Here is a 24,214-nt window from a genome sequence, read left to right as displayed (position 1 = left end):
TGGAATGGAATGGAATGGAATCAACCCGAGTAGAACGGAATTGATTGGAATGAAATGGAATGGAATGGAATCGTATGGAATCGAAAGGAATGGAATGGAATGGAATGGAATGGAATGGAATGGAATGGAATGGAATGGAATGGAATGGAATGAAATCAACCCGAGTAGAACGTAATGGAATGGAATGGAATGGAAAGGAATGGAATGGAATGGAATGGAATAAAATTTAATGGAATGGAATGGAATGGAATGGAATGGAATGGAATGGAATTGAATGGAATCAACCCGAGTTGAATGGAATGGATTGGAATGGAATGGAATGGAATGGAATGGAATGGAATGGAATGGAATAGAATGGAATCAACCCGAGTAGAATGGAATGGATTGGAATGGAATGGAATGGAATGGAATGAAATGGAATGGAATCAACCCGAGTAGAATGGAATGGATTGGAATGGAACGGAATGGAATGGAATGCAATGGAATGGAATGGAATGGAATCAACCCGAGTAGAATGGAATGGATTGGATTGGAATGGAATGGAATGGAATCGAACGGAATGGAATGGAATGGAATGGAATGCAATGGAATGGAATGAAATGGAATGAAATTTAATGGAATGGAATGGAATGGAATCGAATGGAATCGAATGGAATCGAATGGAATGGAATGGAATAGAATGGAATCAACCCGAGTAGAACGGAATGGAATGGAATGGAATGGAAAGGAATGGAATGGAATGGAATGGAATGGAATGGAATGGAATGGAATGGAATGGAATCCAATGGAATGGAAAGGAATGGAATGGAATGGAATGGAATGGAATGGATTGGAATGGAATGGAATCGAATCGAATGGAACGGAATGGAATGGAATGGAATGGAATGGAATCCAATGGAATGGAATGGAATCGAATGGAATCAACCCTAGTAGAATGGAATGGATTGGAATGGACTGGAATGGAATGGAATGGAATGGAATGAAATGGAATGGAATGGAATCAACCCGAGTAGAACGGAATGGATTGAAATGGAATGGAATGGAATCGAATGGCATAGAATGGAATGGAATGGAATGGAATGCAATGGAAAGGTATGAATTCAACCAGAGTAGAACGGAATGGAATGGAATGGAATGGAATGGAATGGAATGGAATGGAATGGAATCGAATAGAAAGGAATGGAACGGAATGGAATGGAATGGAATCGAATGGAATGGAATGGAATGGAATGGAATGAAATGGAATGGAATGGAATGGAATGGATTGGAATGGAATGGAATCGAATGGAATGGAATGAAATGGAATGGAATGGAATGGAATGGAATCTAATCAACCCGAGTAGAATGGAATGGATTGGAATGCAATGGAATGGAATGGAATGGAATGGAATGGAATGGAATTGAATGGAATGGAATGGAATGGAATGGAATGGAATGGAATGGAATCAACCCGAGTAGAATGGAATGGAATGGAATGGAATGGAATGGAATGGAATGGAATGGAATGGAATTTAATGGAATGGAATGGAATGGAATCGAATGTAATCGAATGGAATGGAATGGAATGGAATGGAATGGAATGGAATGGAATGGAAAGGAATGTAATGGAATGGAATCTACCCGAGTAGAATGGAATGGATTGGAATGGAATGGATTGGAATGGAATGGAATGGAATGGAATCGAATGGAATGGAATGGAATGGAATCAACCCGAGTAGAACGGAATGGAATGGAATGGAATGGAATGGAATGGAATGGAATGGAATGGAATGGAATGGAATTTAATGGAATGGAATAGATTGGAATCGAATGGAATTGAATGGAATGGAATGGAAGGGAATGGAATGGAATGGAATAGAATGAAATCAACCCGAGTAGAACAGAATGTAATGTAATGGAATGGAATGGAATGGAATGGAATCAAATGGAATGGAATGGAATCAACCCGAGTAGAATGGAATGGATTGAAATGAAATGGAATGGAATCGAATGGAATGGAATGGAATGGAATGGAATGGAATGGAATGGAATGGAATGGAATGAAATCAACCCGAGTAGAACGTAATGGAATGGAATGGAATGGAATGGAAAGGAAAGGAATGGAATGGAATGGAATGGAATAAAATTTAATGGAATGGAATGGAATGGAATGGAATGGAATGGAATGGAATGGAATGGAATCGAATGGAATGGAATGGAATGGAATGGAATGGAATGGAATGGAATGGAATCAACCCGAGTAGAATGGAATGGATTGGAATGGACTGGAATGGAATTGAATGGAATGGAACGGAATGGAATGGAATGGAATGGAATGGAATGGAATGGAATGGAATCAACCCGAGTAGAACGGAATTGATTGGAATGAAATGGAATGGAATGGAATCGTATGGAATCGAAAGGAATGGAATGGAATGGAATGGAATGGAATGGAATGGAATGGAATGGAATGGAATGGAATGGAATGGAATGGAATGAAATCAACCCGAGTAGAACGTAATGGAATGGAATGGAATGGAAAGGAATGGAATGGAATGGAATGGAATAAAATTTAATGGAATGGAATGGAATGGAATGGAATGGAATGGAATGGAATTGAATGGAATCAACCCGAGTTGAATGGAATGGATTGGAATGGAATGGAATGGAATGGAATGGAATGGAATGGAATGGAATGGAATCAACCCGAGTAGAATGGAATGGATTGGAATGGAATGGAATGGAATGGAATGAAATGGAATGGAATCAACCCGAGTAGAATGGAATGGATTGGAATGGAAAGGAATGGAATGGAATGCAATGGAATGGAATGGAATGGAATCAACCCGAGTAGAATGGAATGGATTGGATTGGAATGGAATGGAATGGAATCGAACGGAATGGAATGGAATGGAATGGAATGCAATGGAATGGAATGAAATGGAATGAAATTTAATGGAATGGAATGGAATGGAATCGAATGGAATCGAATGGAATCGAATGGAATGGAATGGAATAGAATGGAATCAACCCGAGTAGAACGGAATGGAATGGAATGGAATGGAAAGGAATGGAATGGAATGGAATGGAATGGAATGGAATGGAATGGAATGGAATCCAATGGAATGGAAAGGAATGGAATGGAATGGAATGGAATGGAATGGATTGGAATGGAATGGAATCGAATCGAATGGAACGGAATGGAATGGAATGGAATGGAATGGAATCCAATGGAATGGAATGGAATCGAATGGAATCAACCCTAGTAGAATGGAATGGATTGGAATGGACTGGAATGGAATGGAATGGAATGGAATGGAATGGAATGGAATGGAATGGAATCAACCCGAGTAGAACGGAATGGATTGAAATGGAATGGAATGGAATCGAATGGCATAGAATGGAATGGAATGGAATGGAATGCAATGGAAAGGAATGAATTCAACCAGAGTAGAACGGAATGGAATGGAATGGAATGGAATGGAATGGAATGGAATAGAATGGAATGGAATGGAATGGAATGGAATGGAATCGAATAGAAAGGAATGGAACGGAATGGAATGGAATGGAATCGAATCGAATGGAATGGAATGGAATGGAATGAAATGGAATGGAATGGAATGGAATGGATTGGAATGGAATGGAATCGAATGGAATGGAATGAAATGGAATGGAATGGAATGGAATGGAATCTAATCAACCCGAGTAGAAGGGAATGGATTGGAATGCAATGGAATGGAATGGAATGGAATGGAATGGAATTGAATGGAATGGAATGGAATGGAATGGAATGGAATGGAATGGAATCAACCCGAGTAGAATGGAATGGAATGGAATGGAATGGAATGGAATGGAATGGAATGGAATGGAATTTAATGGAATGGAATGGAATGGAATCGAATGTAATCGAATGGAATGGAATGGAATGGAATGGAATGGAATGGAATGGAATGGAATGGAAAGGAATGTAATGGAATGGAATCTACCCGAGTAGAATGGAATGGATTGGAATGGAATGGATTGGAATGGAATGGAATGGAATGGAATCGAATGGAATGGAATGGAATGGAATCAACCCGAGTAGAACGGAATGGAGTGGAATGGAATGGAATGGAATGGAATGGAATGGAATGGAATGGAATGGAATTTAATGGAATGGAATAGATTGGAATCGAATGGAATTGAATGGAATGGAATGGAAGGGAATGGAATGGAATGGAATAGAATGAAATCAACCCGAGTAGAACAGAATGGAATGGAATGGAATGGAATGGAATGGAATGGAATCAAATGGAATGGAATGGAATCAACCCGAGTAGAATGGAATGGATTGAAATGAAATGGAATGGAATGGAATGGAATGGAATGGAATGGAATGGAATGGAATGGAATGAAATCAACCCGAGTAGAACATAATGGAATGGAATGGAATGGAATGGAAAGGAAAGGAATGGAATGGAATGGAATGGAATAAAATTTAATGGAATGGAATGGAATGGAATGGAATGGAATGGAATGGAATGGAATCGAATGGAATGGAATGGAATGGAATGGAATGGAATGGAATGGAATGGAATCAACCCGAGTAGAATGGAATGGATTGGAATGGACTGGAATGGAATGGAATGGAATGGAACGGAATGGAATGGAATGGAATGGAATGGAATGGAATGTAACGGAATGGAATGGAATGGAATAGATTGGAATCAACCCGAGTAGAACGGAATGGAATGGAATGGAATGGAATGCAATAGAATGGAATGGAATGGAATGGAATGGAATGGAATGGAATGGAATGGAATGGAATGGAATGGAATGGAATGGAATAGAAAGGAATGGAATGGAATGGTACGGAATGGAACGGAACGGAATCAAACCCAGTAGAAGGGAATGGATTGGAATGGAATGGAATGGAATGGAATGGAATGGAATGGAATGGAATAGAATCAACCCGAGTAGAACGGAATGGAATGGAATGGAATCGAATGGAATGGAATGGAATGGAATGGAATGGAATGGAATGGAATGGAATGGAATGGAATGGAAAGGAATGGAATGGAATGGAATGGAATCAACCCGAGTAGAATGGAATGGATTGAAATGGAATGGAATGGAATCGAATGGAATGGAATGGAATGGAATGGAATCAACCCGAGTAGAATGGAATGGATTGGAATGGAATGGAATGGAATGGAATGGAATGGAATGGAATGGAATGGAATGGAATGAAATCAACCCGAGTAGAACGTAATGGAATGGAATGGAATGGAATGGAAAGGAAAGGAATGGAATGGAATGGAATGGAATAAAATTTAATGGAATGGAATGGAATGGAATGGAATCGAATGGAATGGAATGGAATGGAATGGAATGGAATGGAATGGAATGGTATCAACACAAGTAGAATGGAATGGATTGGAATGGAATGTAATGGAATGGAATGGAATGGAATGGAATCAACCCGAGTAGAATGGAATGGATTGGAATGGACTGGAATGGAATGGAATGGAATGGATCGGAATGGAATGGAATGGAATGGAATGGAATGTAACGGAATAGAATGGAATGGAATAGAATGGAATCAACCCGAGTAGAACGGAATGGAATGGAATGGAATGGAATGCAATAGAATGGAATGGAATGGAATGGAATGGAATGGAATGGAATGGAATGGAATGGAATGGAATGGAATGGAATGGAATCGAAAGGAATGGAATGGAATGGAATGGAATGGAATGGAATGGAATGGAATCAACCCGAGTAGAATGGAATGGATTGGAATGGACTGGAATGGAATGGAATGGAATTGAATGGAATGGAATGGAATGGAATGGAATGGAATGGAATCAACCCGATTAGAATGGAATGGATTGAAATGGAATGGAATGGAATCGAATGGAATGGAATGGAATGGAATGGAATCAACCCGAGTAGAACGGAATGGATTGGAATGGTATGGAATGGAATGGAATCGTATGGAATCGAAAGGAATGGAATGGAATGGAATGGAATGGAATGGAATGGAATGGAATGGAATGGAATGGAATGGAATGAAATCAACCCGAGTAGAACGTAATGGAATGGAATGGAATGGAAAGGAATGGAATGGAATGGAATGGAATAAAATTTAATGGAATGGAATGGAATGGAATGGAATGGAATGGAATGGAATGGAATGGAATCAACCCGAGTAGAATGGAATGGATTGGAATGGAATGTAATGGAATGGAATGGAATGGAATGGAATGGAATGGAATCAACCCGAGTAGAATGGAATGGATTGGAATGGACTGGAATGGAAAGGAATGGAATGGAACGGAATGGAATGGAATGGAATGGAATGGAATGGAATGTAACGGAATGGAATGGAATGGAATAGATTGGAATCAACCCGAGTAGAACGGAATGGAATGGAATGGAATGGAATGGAATGGAATGCAATAGAATGGAATGGAATGGAATGGAATGGAATGGAATGGAATGGAATGGAATGGAATCGAAAGGAATGGAATGGAATGGAATGGAATGGAATGGAATCAAACCCAGTAGAATGGAATGGATTGGAATGGACTGGAATGGAATGGAATGGAATGGAATGGAATGGAATGGAATGGAATAGAATCAACCCGAGTAGAACGGAATGGAATGGAATGGAATCGAATGGAATGGAATGGAATGGAATGGAATGGAATGGAATGGAATGGAATGGAATGGAATGGAATGGAATGAAATCAACCCGAGTAGAAAGTAATGGAATGGAATGGAATGGAATGGAAAGGAAAGGAATGGAATGGAATGGAATGGAATAAAATTTAATGGAATGGAATGGAATGGAATGGAATCGAATGGAATGGAATGGAATGGAATGGAATGGAATGGAATGGTATCAACCCAAGTAGAATGGAATGGATTGGAATGGAATGTAATGTAATGGAATGGAATGGAATGGAATCAACCCGAGTAGAATGGTATGGATTGGAATGGACTGGAATGGAATGGAATGGAATGGAACGGAATGGAATGGAGTGGAATGGAATGGAATGTAACGGAATAGAATGGAATGGAATAGATTGGAATCAACCCGAGTAGAACGGAATGGAATGGAATGGAATGGAATGCAATAGAATGGAATGGAATGGAATGGAATGGAATGGAATGGAATGGAATGGAATGGAATGGAATCGAAAGGAATGGAATGGAATGGAATGGAATGGAATGGAATCAACCCGAGTAGAATGGAATGGATTGGAATGGACTGGAATGGAATGGAATGGAATTGAATGGAATGGAATGGAATGGAATGGAATGGAATCAACCCGAGTAGAATGGAATGGATTGAAATGCAATGGAATGGAATGGAATGGAATGGAATGGAATGGAATGGAATCAACCCGAGTAGAACGGAATGGATTGGAATGGAATGGAATGGAATGGAATCGTATGGAATCGAAAGGAATGGAATGGAATGGAATGGAATGGAATGGAATGGAATGGAATGGAATTTAATGGAATGAAATCAACCCGAGTAGAACGTAATGGAATGGAATGGAATGGAAAGGAATGGAATGGAATGGAATGGAATAAAATTTAATGGAATGGAATGGAATGGAATGGAATGGAATGGAATTGAATGGAATGGAATGGAATGGAATGGAATCAACCCGAGTAGAACGGAATGGATTGGAAAGGAATGGAATGGAATGGAATGGAATGGAATGGAATGGAATGGAATGGAATGGAATGGAATGAAATCAACCCGAGTAGAACGTAATGGAATGTAATGGAATGGAATTTAATGGAAAGGAAAGGAATGGAATGGAATGGAATGGAATAAAATTTAATGGAATGGAATGGAATGGAATGGAATGGAATGGAATGGAATGGAATGGAATGGAATGGAATGGAATGGTATCAACCCAAGTAGAATGGAATGGATTGGAATGGAATGTAATGGAATGGAATGGAATGGAATGGAATCAACCCGAGTAGAATGGAATGGATTGGAATGGACTGGAATGGAATGGAATGGAATGGAACGGAATGGAATGGAATGGAATGGAGTGTAATGTAACGGAATAGAATGGAATGGAATAGATTGGAATCAACCCGAGTAGAACGGAATGGAATGGAATGGAATGGATTGCAATAGAATGGAATGGAATGGAATGGAATGGAATGGAATGGAATGGAATGGAATGGAATGGAATGGAATCGAAAGGAATGGAATGGAATGGAATGGAATGGAATGGAATGGAATCAACCCGAGTAGAATGGAATGGATTGGAATGGACTGGAATGGAATGGAATGGAATTGAATGGAATGGAATGGAATGGAATGGAATGGAATCAACCCGAGTAGAATGGAATGGATTGAAATAGAATGGAATGGAATGGAATGGAATGGAATGGAATGGAATGGAATCAACCCGAGTAGAACGGAATGGATTGGAATGGAATGGAATGGAATGGAATCGTATGGAATCGAAAGGAATGGAATGGAATGGAATGGAATGGAATGGAATGGAATGGAATGGAATGGAATGAAATCAACCCGAGTAGAACGTAATGGAATGGAATGGAATGGAAAGGAATGGAATGGAATGGAATGGAATAAAATTTAATGGAATGGAACGGAATGGAATGGAATGGAATGGAATGGAATGGAATCAACCCGAGTAGAATGGAATGGATTGGAATGGAATGTGATGGAATGGAATGGAATGGAATGGAATGGAATGGAATGGAATCAACCCGAGTAGAATGGAATGGATTGGAATGGACTGGAATGGAAAGGAATGGAATGGAACGGAATGGAATGGAATGGAATGGAATGGAATGGAATGGAATGTAACGGAATGGAATGGAATGGAATAGATTGGAATCAACCCGAGTAGAACGGAATGGAATGGAATGGAATGGAATGGAATGGAATGCAATAGAATGGAATGGAATGGAATGGAATGGAATGGAATGGAATGGAATGGAATGGAATGGAATGGAATGGAATCGAAAGGAATGGAATGGAACGGAATGGAATGGAATGGAATTAAATGGAACGGAATGGAATCAAACCCAGTAGAATGGAATGGATTGGAATGGACTGGAATGGAATGGAATGGAATGGAATGGAATGGAATGGAATGGAATAGAATCAACACGAGTAGAACGGAATGGAATGGAATGGAATCGAATGGAATGGAATGGAATGGAATGGAATGGAATCAACCCGAGTAGAATGGAATGGATTGAAATGGAATGGAATGGAATCGTATGGAATGGAATGGAATGGAATGGAATCAACCCGAGTAGAACGGAATGGATTGGAATGGAATGGAATGGAATGGAATGGAATGGAATGGAATGGAATGGAATGGAATGGAATGGAATGGAATGGAATGAAATCAACCCGAGTAGAACGTAATGGAATGGAATGGAATGGAATGGAAAGGAAAGGAATGGAATGGAATGGAGTGGAATAAAATTTAATGGAACGGAATGGAATGGAATGGAATCGAATGGAATGGAATGGAATGGAATGGAATGGAATGGTATCAACCCAAGTAGAATGGAATGGATTGGAATGGAATGTAATGGAATGGAATGGAATGGAATGGAATCAACCCGAGTAGAATGGAATGGATTGGAATGGACTGGAATGGAATGGAACGGAGTGGAATGGAATGGAATGGAATGGAATGTAACGGAATAGAATGGAATGGAATAGATTGGAATCAACCCGAGTAGAACGGAATGGAATGGAATGGAATGGAATGCAATAGAATGGAATGGAATGGAATGGAATGGAATGGAATGGAATGGAATGGAATGGAATGGAATGGAATGGAATCGAAAGTAATGGAATGGAATGGCATGGAATGGAATGGAATGGAATGGAATGGAATGGAATCAACCCGAGTAGAATGGAATGCATTGGAATGGACTGGAATGGAATGGAATTGAATTGAATGGAATGGAATGGAATGGAATGGAATGGAATCAACCCGAGTAGAATGGAATGGATTGAAATGGAATGGAATGGAATCGAATGGAATGGAATGGAATGGAATGGAATCAACCCGAGTAGAACGGAATGGATTGGAATGGAATGGAATGGAATGGAATCGTATGGAATCGAAAGGAATGGAATGGAATGGAATGGAATGGAATGGAATGGAATGGAATGAAATCAACCCGAGTAGAACGTAATGGAATGGAATGGAATGGAAAGGAATGGAATGGAATGGAATGGAATAAAATTTAATGGAATGTAATGGAATGGAATGGAATGGAATGGAATTGAATGGAATGGAATGGAATGGAATGGAATGGAATCAACCCGAGTAGAACGGAATGGATTGGAATGGAATGGAATGGAATGGAATGGAATGGAATGAAATCAACCCGAGTAGAACGTAATGGAATGGAATGGAATGGAATGGAAAGGAAAGGAATGGAATGGAATGGAATGGAATAAAATTTAATGGAATGGAATGGAATGGAATGGAATCGAATGGAATGGAATGGAATGGAATGGAATGGAATGGAATGGAATGGAATGGTATCAACCCAAGTAGAATGGAATGGATTGGAATGGAATGTAATGGAATGGAATGGAATGGATTGGAATCAACCCGAGTAGAATGGAATGGATTGGAATGGACTGGAATGGAATGGAATGGAATGGAACGGAATGGAATGGAATGGAATGGAATGGAACGTAACGGAATAGAATGGAATGGAATAGATTGGAATCAACCCGAGTAGAACGGAATGGAATGGAATGGAATGGAATGCAATAGAATGGAATGGAATGGAATGGAATGGAATGGAATGGAATGGAATGGAATCGAAAGGAATGGAATGGAATGGAATGGAATGGAATGGAATGGAATGGAATGGAATGGAATCACCCCGAGTAGAATGGAATGGATTGGAATGGACTGGAATGGAATGGAATGGAATTGAATGGAATGGAATGGAATGGAATGGAATGGAATCAACCCGAGTAGTATGGAATGGATTGAAATGGAATGGAAAGGAATCGAATGGAATGGAATGGAATGGAATGGAATCAACCCGAGTAGAACGGAATGGATTGGAATGGAATGGAATGGAATGGAATCGTATGGAATCGAAAGGAATGGAATGGAATGGAATGGAATGGAATGGAATGGAATGGAATGGAATGGAATGGAATGGAATGGAATGAAATCAACCCGAGAAGAACGTAATGGAATGGAATGGAATGGAATGGAATGAAATGAACCCGAGTAGAACGTAATGGAATGGAATGGAATGGAAAGGAATGGAATGGAATGGAATGGAATAAAATTTAATGGAATGGAATGGAATGGAATGGAATGGAATGGAATGGAATGGAATGGAATGGAATCAACCCGAGTAGAATGGAATGGATTGGAATGGAATGTGATGGAATGGAATGGAATGGAATGGAATGGAATGGAATCAACCCGAGTAGAATGGAATGGATTGGAATGGACTGGAATGGAAAGGAATGGAATGGAACGGAATGGAATGGAATGGAATGGAATGGAATGGAATGGAATGGAATGTAACGGAATGGAATGGAATGGAATGGAATGAAATCAACCCGAGAAGAACGTAATGGAATGGAATGGAATGGAATGGAATGAAATCAACCCGAGTAGAACGGAATGGAATGGAATGGAATGGAATGGAATGCAATAGAATGGAATGGAATGGAATGGAATGGAATGGAATGGAATGGAATGGAATGGAATGGAATGGAATCGAAAGGAATGGAATGGAATGGAATGGAATGGAATGGAATGGAATGGAATGGAATGGAATGGAATGGAATAGAATCAACCCGAGTAGAACGGAATGGAATGGAAGGGAATCGAATGGAATGGAATGGAATGGAATGGAATGGAATGGAATGGAATGGAATCAACCCGAGTAGAATGGAATGGATTGAAATGGAATGGAATGGAATCGAATGGAATGGAATGGAATGGAATGGAATCAACCCGAGTAGAACGGAATGGATTGGAATGGAATGGAATGGAATGGAATGGAATGGAATGGAATGGAATGAAATCAACCCGAGTAGAACGTAATGGAATGGAATGGAATGGAATGGAAAGGAAAGGAATGGAATGGAATGCAATGGAATAAAATTTAATGGAATGGAATGGAATGGAATGGAATCGAATGGAATGGAATGGAATGGAATGGAATGGAATGGAATGGAATGGAATGGAATGGTATCAACCCAAGTAGAATGGAATGGATTGGAATGGAATGTAATGTAATGGAATGGAATGGAATGGAATCAACCCGAGTAGAATGGAATGGATTGGAATGGACTGGAATGGAATGGAATGGAATGGAACGGAATGGAATGGAATGGAATGGAATGGAATGTAACGGAATAGAATGGAATGGAATAGATTGGAATCAACCCGAGTAGAACGGAATGGAATGGAATGGAATGGAATGCAATAGAATGGAATGGAATGGAATGGAATGGAATGGAATGGAATGGAATGGAATGGAATGGAATCGAAAGGAATGGAATGGAATGGAATGGAATGGAATGGAATGGAATGGAATGGAATGGAATCAACCCGAGTAGAATGGAATGGATTGGAATGGACTGGAATGGAATGGAATGGAATTGAATGGAATGGAATCGAATGGAATGGAATGGAATCAACCCGAGTAGAATGGAATGGATTGAAATGGAATGGAATTGAATCGAATGGAATGGAATGGAATCAACCCGAGTAGAACGGAATGGATTGGAATGGAATGGAATGGAATGGAATCGTATGGAATCGAAAGGAATGGAATGGAATGGAATGGAATGGAATGGAATGGAATGGAATGGAATGGAATGAAATCAACCCGAGTAGAACGTAATGGAGTGGAATGGAATGGAAAGGAATGGAATGGAATGGAATGGAATAAAATTTAATGGAATGGAATGGAATGGAATGGAATGGAATGGAATGGAATGGAATGGAATTGAATGGAATCAACCCGAGTTGAATGGAATGGATTGGAATGGAATGGAATGGAATGGAATGGAATGGAATGGAATGGACTCAACCCGAGTAGAATGGAATGGATTGGAATGGAACGGAATGGAATGGAATGGAATGGAATGGAATGGAATGGAATCAACCCGAGTAGAATGGAATGGATTGGATTGGAATGGAATGGAATGGAATCGAACGGAATGGAATGGAATGGAATGGAATGGAATGGAATGGAATGAAATTTAATGGAATGGAATGAAATGGAATCGAATGGAATCGAATGGAATCGAATGGAATGGAATGGAATAGAATGGAATCAACCCGAGTAGAACGGAATGGAATGGAATGGAATGGAAAGGAATGGAATGGAATGGAATGGAATGGAATGGAATGGAATGGAATACAATGGAATGGAAAGGAATGGAATGGAATGGAATGGAATGGAATGGAATGGATTGTAATGGAATGGAATCGAATCGAATGGAAAGGAATGGAATGGAATGGAATGGAATGGAATCCAATGGAATGGAATGGAATCGAATGGAATCAACCCGAGTAGAATGGAATGGATTGGAATGGACTGGAATGGAATGGAATGGAATGGAATGGAATGGAATGGAATCAACCCGAGTAGAACGGAATGGATTGAAATGGAATGGAATGGAATCGAATCGCATAGAATGGAATGGAATGGAATGGAATGGAATGGAAAGGAATGAATTCAACCAGGGTAGAACGGAATGGAAAGGAATGGAATGGAATGGAATGGAATGGAATCAACCCGAGAAGAATGGAATGGATTGGAATGGACTGGAATGGAATGGAATGGAATGGAATGGAATCAAATCAAGCCGAGTAGAATGGAATGGATTGGAATGGAATGGAATGGAATGGAATGGAATGGAATGGAATGGAATCAAATCAACCCGAGTAGAATGGAATGGATTGGAATGGAATGGAATGGAATGGAATGGAATGGAATGAAATGGAATGGAGTGGAATAGAATGGAATGGAATGGAATGGAATCAACCCGAGTAGAATGGAATGGATTGGAATGGAGTGGAATGGAATGGAATGGAATGGAATGGAATGGAATGGAATCAACCCGAGTAGAATGGAATGGATTGGAATGGACTGGACTGGACTGGAATGGAATGGAATGGAATGGAATGGAATGGAATCAAATCAACCCGAGTAGAATGGAATGGATTGGAATGGAATGGAATGGAATCGAATGGAATGGAATGGAATGGAATGGAATGGAATGGAATGGAATGGAATGGAATGGAATGGAATGGAATGGAATGGAATCAACCCGAGTAGAACGGAATGGAATGGAATGGAATGCAATGGAATTTAATGGAATGGAATGGAGTGGAAGGGAATTTAAAGGAATGGAATGGAATGAAATGGAATGGAATGGAATGGAATGGAATGGAATGGAATGGAATGGAATGGAATCAACCCGAGTAGAACGGAATGGATTGGAATGGAATGGAATGGAATGGAATCGAATGGAATGGAATGGAATGGAATGGAAAGGAAAGGAATGGAATGGAATGGAATGGAATAAAATTTAATGGAATGGAATGGAATGGAATGGAATGGAATGGAATCGAATGGGATGGAATGGAATGGAATGGAATGGAATGGAATGGAATGGAATGGAATGGAATGGAATCAACCCGAGTAGAATGGAATGGATTGGAATGGCATGTAATGGAATGGAATGGAATGGAATGGAATGGAATGGAATCAACCCGAGTAGAATGGAATGGATTGGAATGGACTGGAATGGAATGGAATGGAATGGAACGGAATGGAATGGAATGGAATGTAACGGAATGGAATGGAATGGAATAGATTGGAATCAACCCGAGTAGAACGGAATGGAATGGAATGGAATGGAATGCAATAGAATGGAAGGGAATGGAATGGAATGGAATGGAATGGAATGGAATGGAATGGAATGGAATGGAATGGAATCGAAAGGAATGGAATGGAATGGAATGGAATGGAATGGAATGGAATGGAATCAACCCGAGTAGAATGGAATGGATTGAAATGGAATGGAATGGAATCGAATGGAATGGAATGGAATGGAATGGAATCAACCCGAGTAGAACGGAATGGATTGGAATGGAATGGAATGGAATGGAATCGTATGGAATCGAAAGGAATGGAATGGAATGGAATGGAATGGAATGGAATGGAATGGAATGGAATGGAATGGAATGAAATCAACCCGAGTAGAACGTAATGGAATGGAATGGAATGGAATAGAATGGAAAGGAATGGAATGGAATGGAATGGAATAAAATTTAATGGAATGGAATGGAATGGAATGGAATTGAAAGGAATCAACCCGAGTTGAATGGAATGGATTGGAATGGAATGGAATGGAATGGAATGGAATGGAATGGAATGGAATGGAATGGAATGGAATCAACCCGAGTAGAATGGAATGGATTGGAATGGAATGGAATGGAATGGAATGGAATGGAATGGAATGGAATGGAATGGAATCAACCCGAGTAGAATGGAATGGATTGAAATGGAATGGAATGGAATCGAATTGAATGGAATGGAATGGAATGGACTCAACCCGAGAAAAACGGAATGGATTGGAATGGAATGGAATGGAATGGAATGGAATGGAATGGAATGGAATGGAATAAAATTTAATGGAATGGAATGGAATGGAATGGAATGGAATCGAATGGAATGGAATGGAATGGAATGGAATGGAATGGAATCAACACAAGTAGAATGGAATGGATTGGAATGGAATGGAATGGAATGGAATGGAATGGAATGGAATGGAATGGAATCAACCCGAGTAGAATGGAATGGATTGGAATGGACTGGAATGGAATGGAATGGAATGGAACGGAATGGAATGGAATGGAATGGAATGGAAAGTAACGGAATGGAATGGAATGGAATAGATTGGAATCAACCCGAGTAGAACAGAATGGAATGGAATGGAATGGAATGCAATAGAATGGAATGGAATGGAATGGAATGGAATGGAATGGAATGGAATGGAATGGAATGGAATGGAATGGAATCGAAAGGAATGGAATGGAATGGAATGGAATGGAATGGAATGGAATGGAATGGAATGGAATGGAATGGAATGGAATCAACCCGAGTAGAATGGAATGGATTGGAATGGACTAGAATCGAAAGGAATGGAATGGAATGGAATGGAATGGAATGGAATGGAATGGAATGGAATGGAATGAAATCAACCAGAGTAGAACGTAATGGAATGGAATGGAATGGAAAGGAATGGAATGGAATGGAATGGAATAAAATTTAATGGAATGGAATGGAATGGAAGGGAATTGAATGGAATCAACCCGAGTTGAATGGAGTGGATTGGAATGGAATGGAATGGAATGGAATGGAATGGAATGGAATGGAATGGAATGGAATGGAATCAACCCGAGTAGAATGGAATGGATTGGAATGGAACGGAATGGAATGGAATGGAATGGAATGGAATTGAATGGAATCAACACGAGTTGAATGGAATGGATTGGAATGGAATGGAATGGAATAAAATGGAATGGAATGGAATGGAATGGAATCAACCCGAGTAGAATGGAATGGATTGGAATGGAACGGAATGGAATGGAATGGAATGGAATGGAATGGAATGGAATGGAATCAACCCGAGTAGAATGGAATGGATTGGAATGGAATGGAATGGAATGGAATGGAATGGAATGGAATGGAATGGAATGGAATAAACCCGAGTAGAATGGAATGGATTGGAATGGAACGGAATGGAATGGAATGGAATTGAATGGAATGGAATGGAATGGAATGGAATGGAATGGAATGGAATGGAATGGAATGGAATGGAATGGAATGGAATGGAATCAACCCGAGTAGAACGGAATGGAATGGAATGGAATGGAATGGAATGGAATGGAATGGAATGGAATGGAATGGAATGGAATTTAATGGAATGGAATGGAATGGAATCGAATGGAATCGAATGGAATGGAATGGAATGGAATGGAATGGAATGGAATCAAATCAACCCGAGTTGAATGGAATGGATTGGAATGGAATGGAATGGAATCGAATGGAATGGAATGGAATGGAATGGAATGGAATGGAATGGAATGGAATGGAATGGAATGGAATCAAATCAACCCGAGTAGAATGGACTGGATTGGAATGGAATGGAATGGAATGGAATTGAATGGAATCGAATGGAATGGAATGGAATGGAATGGAATGGAATGGAATGGAATGGAATGGAATGGAATCAACCCGAGTAGAACGGAATGGAATGGAATGGAGTGGAATGGAATGGAATGGAATGGAATGGAATGGAATGGAATGGAATGGAATGGAATTTAATGGAATGGAATGGAATGGAATCGAATGGAATCGAATGGAATCGAATGGAATGGAATGGTATAGAATGGAATGGAATGGAATGGAATGGAATTGAATGGAATGGAATGGAATGGAATGGAATGGAATGGAATGGAATCAACCCGAGTAGAATGGAATGGAATGGAATGGAATGGAATGGAATGGAATGGAATGGAATGGAATCAACCCGAGGAGAATGGAATGGATTGGAATGGAATGGAATGGAATGGAATCGAATGGAATCAAACGGAATGGAATGGAATGGAATGGAATGGAATGGAATGGAATGGAATGGAATGGAATCTACCCGAGTAGAATGGAATGGATTGGAATGGAATGGATTGGAATGGAATCGAATGGAATGGAATGGAATGGAATGGAATGGAATGGAATGGAATGGAATCAACCCGAGTAGAACGGAATGGAATGGAATGGAATGGAATGGAATGGAATGGAATGGAACGGAACGGAACGGAATGGAATGGAATGGAATGGAATGGAATGGAATGGAATGGAATGGAATGGAAAGGAATGGAATGGAATCAACCCGAGTAGAATGGAATGGATTGGAATGGAATGGAATGGAATGGAATGGAATGGAATGGAATGGAATGGAATCAACCCGAGTAGAATGGAATGGATTGAAATGCAATGAAATGGAATGGAATGGAAAGGAATGGAATGGAGTGGAATGGAATGGAATGGAATGGAATCAACCCAAGTAGAAAGGAATGGATTGGAATACAATGGAATGGAATGGAATGGAATGGAATTCAATAGAATAGAATGGAATGGAATGGAATGGAATCGAATGGAAACCAATGGAATCGAATGGAATGGAGTGGAATAGAATGGAATCAACCCGAATAGAACGGAACGAACGAAACGGAACGGAACGGAACGGAATGGAATGGAATGAATTGACATGGAATGGAATCGAATGGAACCGAATGGAACCGAATGGAATGGAATCGAATGGAATCGAATGGAATGCAATGGAATGGAATGAACCCGAGTAGAATGGAATGGATTGGAATGGAATGGAATGGAATGGAATGGAATCGAATGGAATGGAATGGAATGGAATGGAATGGAATGGAATGGAATGGAATCAACCCGAGTAGAACGGAATGGAATGGAATGGAATGGAATGGAATAGAAAGGAAGGGAATTCAATGGAATAGAATGCAATGGAATGGAATGGAATGGAATGAACCGGAGTAGAACGGAATGGAATGGAATTGAATGGAATGGAATGGAATGGAATGGAATGGAATGGAATGGAATCGAATAGAAAGGAATGGAACGGAATGGAATGGAATGGAATCGAATGGAATGGAATGGAATGGAATGGAATGAAATGGAATGGAATGGAATGGAATGGATTGGAATGGAATGGAATCGAATGGAATGGATTGAAATGGAATGGAATGGAATGGAATGGAATCAAATCAACCCGAGTAGAATGGAATGGATTGGAATGCAATGGAATGGAATGGAATGGAATGGAATGGAATTGAATGGAATGGAATGGAATGGAATGGAATGGAATGGAATCGAATGGAATCGAATGGAATGGAATGGAATGGAATGGAATGGAATGGAAAGGAATGTAATGGAATGGAATCTACCGGAGTAGAATGGAATGGATTGGAATGGAATGGATTGGAATGGAATGGAATGGAATGGAATCGAATGGAATGGAATGGAATGGAATGGAATGGAATCAACCCGAGTAGAATGGAATGGATTGGAATGGAATGGAATGGAATGGAATGGAATGGAATGGAATGGAATGGAATCAACCCGAGTAGAATGGAATGGATTGAAATGCAATGAAATGGAATGGAATGGAAAGGAATGGAATGGAGTGGAATGGAATGGAATGGAATGGAATCAACCCAAGTAGAAAGGAATGGATTGGAATACAATGGAATGGAATGGAATGGAATGGAATTCAATAGAATAGAATGGAATGGAATGGAATGGAATCGAATGGAAACCAATGGAATCGAATGGAATGGAGTGGAATAGAATGGAATCAACCCGAATAGAACGGAACGAACGAAACGGAACGGAACGGAACGGAATGGAATGGAATGAATTGAAATGGAATGGAATCGAATGGAACCGAATGGAACCGAATGGAATGGAATGGAATGGAATGGAATGGAATGGAATGGAATGGAATGAACCCGAGTAGAATGGAATGGATTGGAATGGAATGGAATGGAATGGAATGGAATCGAATGGAATGGAATGGAATGGAATGGAATGGAATGGAATGGAATGGAATGGAATGGAATCAACCCGAGTAGAACGGAATGGAATGGAATGGAATGGAATGGAATAGAAAGGAAGGGAATTCAATGGAATAGAATGCAATGGAATGGAATGGAATGGAATGAACCGGAGTAGAACGGAATGGAATGGAATTGAATGGAATGGAATGGAATTGAATGGAATGGAATGGAATGGAATGGAATGGAATGGAATGGAATGGAATGGAATCGAATAGAAAGGAATGGAACGGAATGGAATGGAATGGAATCGAATGGAATGGAATGGAATGGAATGGAATGAAATGGAATGGAATGGAATGGAATGGATTGGAATGGAATGGAATCGAATGGAATGGATTGAAATGGAATGGAATGGAATGGAATGGAATCAAATCAACCCGAGTAGAATGGAATGGATTGGAATGCAATGGAATGGAATGGAATGGAATGGAATGGAATTGAATGGAATGGAATGGAATGGAATGGAATGGAATGGAATCGAATGGAATCGAATGGAATGGAATGGAATGGAATGGAATGGAATGGAATGGAAAGGAATGTAATGGAATGGAATCTACCGGAGTAGAATGGAATGGATTGGAATGGAATGGATTGGAATGGAATGGAATGGAATGGAATGGAATGGAATGGAATGGAATGGAATGGAATGGAATCAACCCGAGTAGAACGGAATGGAATGGAATGGAATGGAATGGAATGGAATGGAATGGAATGGAATGGAATGGAATGGAATGGAATTTAATGGAATGGAATGGATTGGAATCGAATGGAATTGAATGGAATGGAATGGAAGGGAATGGAATGGAATGGAATAGAATGAAATCAACCCGAGTAGAACAGAATGGAATGGAATGGAATGGAATGGAATGGAATGGAATGGAATGGAATCAAATGGAATGGAATGGAATCAACCCGAGTAGAATGGAATGGATTGAAATGGAATGGAATGGAATGGAATGGAATGGAACGGAATGGAATGGAATGGAATGGAATGGAATGAAATCAACCCGAGTAGAACGTAATGGAATGGAATGGAATGGAATGGAAAGGAAAGGAATGGAATGGAATGGAATGGAATGGAATGGAATGGAATGGAATGGAATGGAATCAACCCGAGTAGAATGGAATGGATTGGAATGGAATGTAATGGAATGGAATGGAATGGAATGGAATGGAATCAACCCGAGTAGAATGGAATGGATTGGAATGGACTGGAATGGAATGGAATGGAATGGAAAGGAATGGAATGGAATGGAATGGAATGGAATGGAATGTAACGGAATGGAATGGAATGGAATAGATTGGAATCAACCCGAGTAGAACGGAATGGAATGGAATGGAATGGAATGCAAAAGAATGGAATGGAATGGAATGGAATGGAATGGAATGGAATGGAATGGAATGGAATGGAATCGAAAGGAATGGAATGGAATGGAATGGAATGGAATGGAATGGAATGGAATGGAATGGAATCAAACCGAGTAGAATGGAATGGATTGGAATGGACTGGAATGGAATGGAATGGAATGGAATGGAATGGAATGGACTGGAATGGAATGGAATGGAATGGAATGGAATGGAATGGAATGGAATGGAATGGAATGGAATGGAATAGAATCAACCCGAGTAGAACGGAATGGAATGGAATGGAATCGAATGGAATGGAATGGACTGGAATGGAATGGAATGGAATGGAATGGACTGGAATGGAATGGAATGGAATGGAATGGAATGGAATGGAATGGAATGGAATGGAATGGAATGGAATGGAATCAACCCGAGTAGAATGGAATGGATTGAAATGGAATGGAATGGAATGGAATGGAATGGAACGGAATGGAATGGAATGGAATGGAATGGAATGAAATCAACCCGAGTAGAACGTAATGGAATGGAATGGAATGGAATGGAAAGGAAAGGAATGGAATGGAATGGAATGGAATGGAATGGAATGGAATGGAATGGAATGGAATCAACCCGAGTAGAATGGAATGGATTGGAATGGAATGTAATGGAATGGAATGGAATGGAATGGAATGGAATCAACCCGAGTAGAATGGAATGGATTGGAATGGACTGGAATGGAATGGAATGGAATGGAAAGGAATGGAATGGAATGGAATGGAATGGAATGGAATGTAACGGAATGGAATGGAATGGAATAGATTGGAATCAACCCGAGTAGAACGGAATGGAATGGAATGGAATGGAATGCAAAAGAATGGAATGGAATGGAATGGAATGGAATGGAATGGAATGGAATGGAATGGAATCGAAAGGAATGGAATGGAATGGAATGGAATGGAATGGAATGGAATGGAATGGAATGGAATCAAACCGAGTAGAATGGAATGGATTGGAATGGACTGGAATGGAATGGAATGGAATGGAATGGAATGGAATGGACTGGAATGGAATGGAATGGAATGGAATGGAATGGAATGGAATGGAATGGAATGGAATGGAATAGAATCAACCCGAGTAGAACGGAATGGAATGGAATGGAATCGAATGGAATGGAATGGAATGGAATGGAATGGAATGGAATGGAATGGAATGGAATGGAATGGAATCAACCCGAGTAGAATGGAATGGATTGAAATGGAATGGAATGGAATGGAATGGAATGGAATGGAATGGAATGGAATGGAATGGAATAAACCCGAGTAGAACGGAATGGATTGGAATGGAATGGAATGGAATGGCATGGAATGAAACCAACCCGAGTAGAACGTAATGGAATGGAATGGAATGGAATGGAAAGGAAAGTAATGGAATGGAATGGAATGGAATGGAATGGAATGGAATGGAATGGAATGGAATCAACCCGAGTAGAATGGAATGGATTGAAATGGAATGGAATGGAATCGAATGGAATGGAATGGAATGGAATGGTATCAACCCGAGTAGAACGGAATGGATTGGAATGGAATGGAATGGAATGGAATCGTATGGAATCGAAAGGAATGGAATGGAATGGAATGGAATGGAATGGAATGGAAAGGAATGGAATGGAATGGAATGGAATAAAATTTAATGGAATGGAATTGAATGGAATGGAATGGAATGGAATTGAATGGAATGGAATCAACCCGTGTAGAATGGAATGGATTGGAATGGAATGGAATGGAATGGAATGGAATGGAATGGAATGGAATGCAATCAACCCGAGTAGAATGGAATGGATTAGAATGGAATGGAATGGAATGGAATGGAATGGAATGGAATCAACCCGAGTAGAATGGAATGGATTGGAATGGAACGGAATGGAATGGAATGGAATGGAATGGAATGGAATGGAATGGAATCAACCCGAGTAGAATGGAATGGATTGGAATGGAACGGAATGGAATGGAATGGAATGGAATGGAATGGAATGGAATGGAATCAACCCGAGTAGAATGGAATGGATTGGATTGGAATGGAATGGAATGGAATCGAACGGAATGGAATGGAATGGAATGGAATGGAATGGAATGGAATGGAATGAAATTTAATGGAATGGAATGGAATGGAATCGAATGGAATCGAATGGAATCGAATGGAATGGAATGGAATAGAATGGAATCAACCCGAGTAGAACGGAATGGAATGGAATGGAATGGAAAGGAATGGAATGGAATGGAATGGAATGGAATGGAATGGAATGGAATGGAATGGAATGGAATCAACCCGAGTAGAATGGAATGGATTGAAATGGAATGGAATGGAATCGAATGGAATGGAATGGAATGGAATGGAATCAACCCGAGTAGAACGGAATGGATTGGAATGGAATGGAATGGAATGGAATAGTATGGAATCGAAAGGAATGGAATGGAATGGAATGGAATGGAATGGAATGGAATGGAATGGAATGAAATCAACCCGAGTAGAACGTAATGGAATGGAATGGAATGGAATGGAATGGAATAAAATTTAATGGAATGGAATGGAATGGAATGGAATGGAATGGAATGGAATGGAATGGAATGGAATGGAATTGAATGGAATGGAATCAACCCGAGTAGAATGGAATGGATTGGAATGGAATGGAATGGAATGGAATGGAATGGAATGGAATGCAATCAACCCGAGTAGAATGGAATGGATTGGAATGGAATGGAATGGAATGGAATGGAATGGAATGGAATCAACCCGAGTAGAATGGAATGGATTGGAATGGAACGGAATGGAATGGAATGGAATGGAATGGAATGGAATCAACCCGAGTAGAATGGAATGGATTGGATTGGAATGGAATGGAATGGAATCGAACGGAATGGAATGGAATGGAATGGAATGGAATGGAATGGAATGGAATGGAATCAACCCGAGTAGAATGGAATGGATTGGAATGGACTGGAATCGAATGGAATGGAATGGAATGCAATGGAATGGAATGGAATGGAATGGAATGGAATAGAATCAACCCGAGTAGAACGGAATGGAATGGAATGGAATGGAAAGGAATGGAATGGAATGGAATGGAATGGAATGGAATGGAATGGAATGGAATGGAATGGAAT

The sequence above is a fragment of the Gorilla gorilla genome, chromosome 17 (genome assembly GCF_029281585.2).
Source record: "Gorilla gorilla gorilla isolate KB3781 chromosome 17, NHGRI_mGorGor1-v2.1_pri, whole genome shotgun sequence".
Taxonomy (NCBI): Eukaryota; Metazoa; Chordata; class Mammalia; order Primates; family Hominidae; genus Gorilla; species Gorilla gorilla.
Note: the sequence above shows the minus strand (reverse complement) of the source record.